The sequence below is a fragment of the Myxine glutinosa genome, unplaced genomic scaffold (genome assembly GCF_964187855.1).
Source record: "Myxine glutinosa unplaced genomic scaffold, kmMyxGlut1.1 SCAFFOLD_943, whole genome shotgun sequence".
In the NCBI taxonomy this organism is placed as follows: domain Eukaryota; kingdom Metazoa; phylum Chordata; class Myxini; order Myxiniformes; family Myxinidae; genus Myxine; species Myxine glutinosa.
The window spans coordinates 84,338-92,239 of NW_027617038.1; the positions used below are offsets into that span (position 1 = coordinate 84,338).

General features: G+C 45.8%; 1 long non-coding RNA gene across 1 annotated transcript; it reads left to right on the forward strand.

The window, feature by feature from the left end:
* The first annotated feature begins 5,667 nt into the window (after positions 1-5,667).
* Positions 5,668-7,703, forward strand: LOC137435576 (uncharacterized). Its single transcript, XR_010986110.2, has 3 exons — positions 5,668-5,749; positions 6,980-7,066; positions 7,591-7,703. It is a non-coding gene; the product is annotated as an uncharacterized LOC137435576 (long non-coding RNA).
* Positions 7,704-7,902: the final 199 nt, after the last annotated feature.

Genomic DNA, 7,902 nt, shown 5'->3' on the forward strand with positions numbered 1-7,902 from the left:
GATTTTGTTTAGATTTAATACCGTGTCAGTCTATATAAATATATAAAAATAAATATTATGTTAGTACCCTAAATTGTGTATAGTAATTGCAAAAAAATTTTTCCTAACTATACACCGCTCCGAACCTCTATGGACAATAAACCCCAAACTGCAACGGAAAATACAAATTTCCGCCAATCATAAGAAACCTCTATCAGACAGGATGAAACCCATTTTGTTTAAATTTAATACAGTGTAAGTCTATATAAATAAATAAAAATTAATATTATGCTCATTCCTTAAATTGTATGTATTCGTTGCAATAAAGCATGCTTTACCTATACACCGCTCCTTAGATCTATGGACAATAAATCCTAAAATTCAACGTAAAATACAAATTTCCGCCGAACACAACAAATCTCCATCAGACAGGATGAAACCGATTTTTAAAATCCTAATAGTAATACCCGACATGTCCTTATAAATATGTGAAAGTAAATATTATGTTCGTTTCTTAAATTGTATGTAGTAGTTGCAATAATTCACTTCTTACTTATACACCGCTCTTAAACTCTATGGACCATAAACTCTAAACTTCAGCGTACAATACAAAACATGGGCGAAAAATATAAAGGTAAAAGGTGAAAATACAGCGTGTGTGTTTTTAGTGTCTGTTCGCTGTATAGACAATTCGAAAGCGGCTTGGTTGATCGCTATATTTTGCATACGTGCTGGGTCAGGACAAAATTATTCCCCCCTCCCCTCCACCTGGCGTGTTTGGGTTGACGATTTGCAATTTTCGCCTGTGCACGTATATAGCTGTTTACTGTCCCCTACCGGAGGAAGGCGGCAATACTACCCACCGATAAAATGAAATCTCCACTGTCACCCTCCAACAGTATACTGCAGCTGTACACGAGGAGCAGCAACACGACCCGGCCCAAACCTTTCTGGTCACGTGGGCCACGGGCGCCATTTTGTTTCTGTCATGTATGCAGTGCAAATGTTCACCATTGTATCCCTACACCGGGACCGGATGGGGATGGCTGATGGCTCTGCTGCGAATCGGGCCTTGATCGGCAGAGTGAATAAACGCGTACGACAATTGATCGCAGTTTGTCGAGATACTTTACATGGCGACGAAGGTAAACATCTAGACCATGACATCTTTCGGCCATATCGATGAATTCGACCCTCATGAGGGGGATTTTGAGACGTATTCTGAGCGGTTGTCTTTCTACTTCGAGGCGAACGGCATCGCGACCGAAGGCCGGATGAAGGCCGTCTTCCTGTCCGTTTGCGGAGGTGAGACGTTCACACTCGTTAAAAACCTGATTCGGCCTCGGACAATCCAGGAGCTCACGTATGCAGAGCTCAAGGCCGCTTTGAAGGAACATTGCAACCCATCTCCTTCAGTCATCCTGTGTCGGTTTAATTTTTACATGTACAGACAGCAGCAAGGTCAGTCGATCGCAGACTTCATTGCACACCTCAAAAAACTGTCACATCTGTGTGAGTTTGGGGACACGATCGATGACATGCTTCGTGATTTGCTGGTGGTTGGCATGTCCGATGACCGCACTCGTAGACGCCTGCTTGCTGAGAGAAGACTGACGTTCCAAAATGCCAGAGACACCGCCATTTCCATGGAAAGTGCTGAACGCAACGCTACAAGCATCGGTGCCACTCGCTCGTCTGGTACCAGCCCTGCTGTGAATCGGTTGGATCATGTTCAGCCACAACGTTGGAACAAGGCTCCTCGTCAGAAGCCAGTGCAGTCTCAAACCCACAACAACTGTTTTCGGTGCAACGGAAAGCACCCTCCGGAGACGTGTCGGTTCAAAGATGCCACCTGCCATTTCTGTTCGAAAACTGGCCATATTGCTCCAGCTTGCATCACTCGCAAATCGGGAAAAGGAAAAGCTGCTGACAAGATTCATCAGTTTATCGGTTCGGAGGAACCCGAGCTTGACCAGGTCGCATTCTTGACCTTGACTCTGTTTCCGACAACTCAGAATCGTATGACCTGCTTCATATTGATTCTCACCATAGGTGGGACCCTCTTCTTGCCAATGTTGTCGTCAACAATCGATCATTGCAAATGGAGGTCGACACTGGTGCGGCCGTCTCGCTCATCAGCCATGCTGTTTTCACAAACCTGTGGAGTGATGCTGACCGACCCCATCTGAAACCTACTACCTATGGACTCTCCACCTATACAGGTGAGAAGATTGTTCCCTGCGGTACATGTGATGTCACGGTGGGCTACGATAACCGTGAGTTTCACCTACCCCTGATCGTCATTCCTGGAAAGGGCTCTTCCTTACTCGGCAGGAACTGGTTGAGCATAATTCGACTGAAGTGGGAAAGCATTCATCAACTCCGGGCAGCCAACGTTTCTCCTACCGCAGCATACACACTCAAAAATGTGCTGGATACGTACCCGGATGTCTTCAAGGATGAGCTTGGAACCTTGAAAGGACATACGGCTAAACTCAGGGTTGACCGGGATGCCAATCCTATATTTTGCAGGGCTCGCCCAGTCCCTTTCGCCCTGCGTGAGCGGATTGACAAGGAACTGGATCATCTTGAAAATCTGGGGATCATCGAGCAAATCCAGTATGCCGAATGGGCGGCGCCCATCGTTCCGGTCATTAAATCGGACCAGTCCATCCGCATATGTGGAGATTATAAAATGACCTTGAACAGGTGTTCTTCATTGGATAAATATCCAATCCCGAGGATCGAAGACCTCTATGCTCGTCTCACGGGAGGCAAGACTTTTACGAAACTCGATCTCAAATCCGCCTATCTACAGCTCTGCTTGGACGAGAATTCGAAACAGTATCTTACCATCAACACGCATCGTGGGTTGTATAGGTACCACCGACTTAGTTTTGGAGTGAAATCTGCACCTGGAATTTATCAGCGTGTCATGGACAGTTTGTTTGCCGCCGAACGCAACGTCGTTTGTTACCAGGATGATATTCTGGTTACTGGTCGTACGGACGCGGAACATCTACAGAACCTGGAGAGAGTTCTGAAGAAGATTTCGGACTCCGGCCTACGTTTGCGTCGAGACAAGTGCAAGTTTATGGTGCCATCAGTCACGTACCTGGGTCATACGATTGATGCCGAGGGTCTACACCCGACAGATGAGAAAGTCCGAGCTATCAAGGATGCTCCTTCTCCACGAGATGTGACCGAATTGAAGTCATACCTCGGTTTGCTTCAGTTCTATGGTCGTTACATCCCGAATGTGACCGACGTTTTGGGCCCCCTTTATCGGCTTTTGAGGAAAGGAGTCTCCTGGAGCTGGGGGTCTACTGAACAATCAGCATTCCAGACCTCTAAGGATCTGCTCAAATCGTCCAATGTTCTCGTTCATTTTGATCCAGAGAAGGATCTTGTGCTGACATGCGATGCCTGTCGGTATGGAGTGGGGAGTGTATTATCGCACGTGATGCCTGATGGTACGGAAAGACCGGTTGCATTTGCATCCAGAACGTTGTCCCCGGCAGAGAAAAACTATTCCCAACTTGACAAGGAAGGATTGGGAATCGTTTTCGGAGTCGGCAAATTTCGCCAGTACCTTCTTGGACATCATTTCACGATTCGCACTGATCACAAGCCGCTGATCAGTCTGTTTGGTCCAACTAAGGCGACATCTGACACACTACCGCCCAGGATCACCCGCTGGTCCCTGTTTCTCGCTGCTTATGACTACACCATATGTTATAAGCCCGGTTCGTCTATCACAAATGCAGATGCCATGAGTCGGTTACCCCTTCCAGAATCCGTTGATGATTCGCCTACACCAGGATCCATTATCGCACTGATGGATCATCTGGAAGATTGTGCTGTCGATTCCGGCCAGATCCGCACTCATACTCGACGAGACCCCGTTCTGTCCAGAACTGTCCAGGCTGTACAGCTTGGATGGCATTTGCTACCTGAGGGTGACCCAGATTTTGCGGCTTTTAAAGCACGTAAAAACGAACTCAGCGTGGAAAATGGTTGCCTACTCTGGGGATGTCGTGTCGTGATCCCGAAAAATCTGCGTTCCAGGGTCATGGATGAAATCCATGACTGTCACCCCGGGATTGTGAAGATGAAGTCACTCGCCAGAAACTATGTGTGGTGGCCGAATCTTGATGCTGATATCGAACATCATGTTCGACATTGTTACCCCTGCCAGAGCACCCGGAATACACCTGCGAAAGCGCCACTGCATCCCTGGGAATGGCCCAGCGAACCGTGGCATCGCCTACATCTCGATTATGCCGGGCCTATTAACGGCAGCATGATTCTAATAATTACGGACGCGCACACAAAATGGATTGATGCCTATGTGACGCGTGGTACTACGTCAGCCATTGTCATCGAAAGACTCAGACGCTGTTTCGCCACTCATGGTCTGCCCAGGATGATCGTGAGTGATAACGGTTCGTGTTTTTCCAGTACCGAGTTTGCCAAGTTCACACGTCGGAACGGCATCAAACATAAGTTTGTCAGCCCACATCACCAGGCTTCAAATGGCTTGGCCGAACGATCCGTGGGAATCATCAAATCCGGATTGCAGAAACTTCAGGAGGGAACCCTGGAAACAAAGCTGTCTCGTCTCCTGTTCAAATACCGCATCACGCCACAATCAACAACCGGTGCAGCTCCGTCTGAGTTATTGATGAAACGACACTTGAGATCGACACTTGACAATCTCAAACCAGACATATCATCAAATGTTTATCAGAGCCAGCTTAATCAAAAGTTGGTGCACGATAAGACGTCCAACAGTCGATGTATCAACATTGGAGATCCAGTGTTTGCCCGAAATTTTGGTGCAGGTGCGACGTGGCTACCGGGAGACATCATCGAGAAGCCAGGTCCACTGTCCAGTGTGATTCGCCTGCAGGACGGCCGCGAAATTCGTCGACATCAGGACCACATAACCTACCGTCACTGTGAGTCGATGGAGCCTGTAGCATCGTCACAGTCAGGACAACAGTTCGACCCGCCACTGTCGGAGATCGTCGTGGCCGCTCCAGCCGGCTCGGATGCCCCGAAAACCTCTGCAAACGCTACACCCTTCGTGGAGACCAAAGGAATCACCTCGGACTCTGTATCCACTGGTACACCGCGACCCAAAGGAATCACCTCGGACTCTGTATCCACTGGTACACCGCGACGCTCAATGCGTGAGAGAAAAGCACCCGACCGGTTGAATCTTTGAAGATGTTTTTTTTCACGTTGACACATGTTCTATTTTCACGTATTTTCATTATTCTCATAACCGTTTGCACACATATTTTCACATGGTTTGGAAATGTTGCTTTTGAAATGTCAATTCTGGAAATCTAGCACGTATTGCTCTTGGTAATTTTGGACTTAAAGGGGAGGATGTCATGTATGCAGTGCAAATGTTCACCATTGTATCCCTACACCGGGACCGGGTTGTATCCCTACGCCAGAGCTCGGATGGCGCTGCTGCGAATCGGGCCTTGATCGGCAGAGTGAATAAACGCGTACGACAATTGATCGCAGTTTGTCGAGATACTTTACAGTTTCCATCAACGGTTCACTGAATGAACACTGGATCGTTCATTTTTCTTTTAAAAATAACAGAATGCTGTATCATTGAATGCACCAATCAATCAGAGAAGGGTTTCAAAATGTATCGATTCTTTTCAGATGCCGGAAGAAAATAAATTTGAGAAAATAAAATTCGTCGTCTGAGATGGAAACCGACCGACTTCGGGTGGTTTTGTGGCAGGTAAGTATAGTTTGGCGTCCCGTGTCACCGTGTGTGTACATTTAGGTGTTAAGCTTTAATAAAAATGGAAGCTAGTTAGTAGGTGACATAACTAGTTCGTAGTAGGTGACATAACTCGTACAAAGACATAAATCATGGAAACGTATAGATCATTTATGACATATCAATACCATCCTGGCAACGTTACATAGGCCGATAAGTATAACGTATGTCTGTTTCACGGAAGTTTGTTTGTTTGTTTATTTGTTTGTTTATTTATTTACTTACTTATTTATTAATTTATTTATTCATTCATTCTAGTTGGTCTAAGTACTGACTTGCAGTTAACATTGATTAGCAACATGTGATGCTCCATGATGTGGTTAATTCGAAAGTAATTCAGGTTTCATTTGCGTTCGGCCTCACCTTGTTGCAAATCCAGTAGGCCTATATCGTATATTGAATAAATAGCCCCGAGTTGGCTGACTATAATCTCTTAAGGTTGTAGTTCAGACCACTACGGTACTAATTTTGGGGGACCCCTGTCTGGATCTTGTATTCCTGTGACAAGTTTTAGAACAATCTGCGAGGTGATAATGGAGGAGCAGCAAAAATAGCAAAAAGTTAATGGACGGACGGACAGCCGGACAGACAGACATCACGACCCATTTTATGAGTTCATCTCTTCGAGAATCGAGATATGACCTAAAAAGTCGAGGAATCAGAAGAGTGGCAGAAAATGGGAGAAAATGAGAAGAGCTTCAGACATAAACCCCAAGTCCTCAACCTCCCCTTCCCAACCTTAAGGTTTCAATCCTCTACCCACTCCAAGCCTTTAAAACGCCGTCCCTCCCCCTGCACATACCCACAAATCATCAACCTCCCCTCCCAGCTCAAACCATTCGGTGGAACGGAACGTTTCACATGAACGGACGAACAAACAAATTATTATATCGTCTAGTAGGCATTCCCACCCATTCTCGGCCCACTTCCGGTGGGCAATGTGCTGCGGGGCATTCTTGGAAATGCGCTTTTTATTTTTTGTCATTTTTGAAACAAATTTTATTGATCACAACATATCATACTCCATTCGATTATCGCATTTGATGCTTGCAACAAACTCTTGTGACGTCCATTGTGATGATGTTTTCTGTTGACACAAACGGCACCAATGGCAACAAAATCATGTTAATCAAGCATTTCATCATATATCATGTTTAATTATTTTCATTTTTAATGGTTTGTCTCCAGGCCGGAGTGCCCATCGAAGCCCACCTCCAAAGACGCGAAGAACAATGCTGGGAAATGGGTGAAGGGGAAAACGGGTACACAGAATTGGTCAGTGCTGTAACCAATCGAGTGAAGGGAAAAGTGGGCACACCCAATTGGTCAGTGCCGTGACCAATCGGTGATTGAATATTGGCGTCATAGCTTCAGCCACGCAAGCTCTAATTATTATGGTAGATTAGAGATAATTTTACCTTCATCGACATATATCTCATCTCTAGTTCAGTATGTTTTTCATTTGGCTTAAAAGTACTGTTTCAATGTTTAAATATTATAGTATTTGAGAGAACAGCAGACAATTCATGAGTATAGCAAATGAATCATCATCAGAGATGATGCCATTCAGCTTTGCACAGACAGGTAGCTGCCAGGTGGGCCTCCAGTATTTATATAATTTGAGAAGTGTGTTTGTATGTGTGTTTGTATGTGTGAGTGTCGTTGGATGCCAGGTTCAGAAAGTGGAAAGGCTGATGTACCATGAAAAGGTGTGTCTCTGTGTTGAAAAATGTCGGTTCTGCTGAAGCATTTTATTGGCAAAGGTTATACTGGGTGGTTTGCCATTTCTCTCCCAGCAGTAGTTTGGTGGAATTTTTGCCTACTCTTCGGGAAGGACACCGTGGGATGTTTAACATCCACCGACTAACCGACCGGCAGACGCCCATTTAGTCGGGATTCAAATCCAGGTTACACAGCTTAGAGGTGAGTATGCGTACCGCTTGGCCATTCTGTGAGCCTGTTAACTATATATACATTGTTGGTATATTGAAAGCAAACAAGGTGTGTGTGTGTGTGTGTGTGTGTGTGTGTGTGTGTGTGTGTGTGTGTGTGTGTGTGTGTGTGTGTGTGTGTGTGTGTGTGTGTGTGTGTGTGTGTGCGTGCAGTCACAT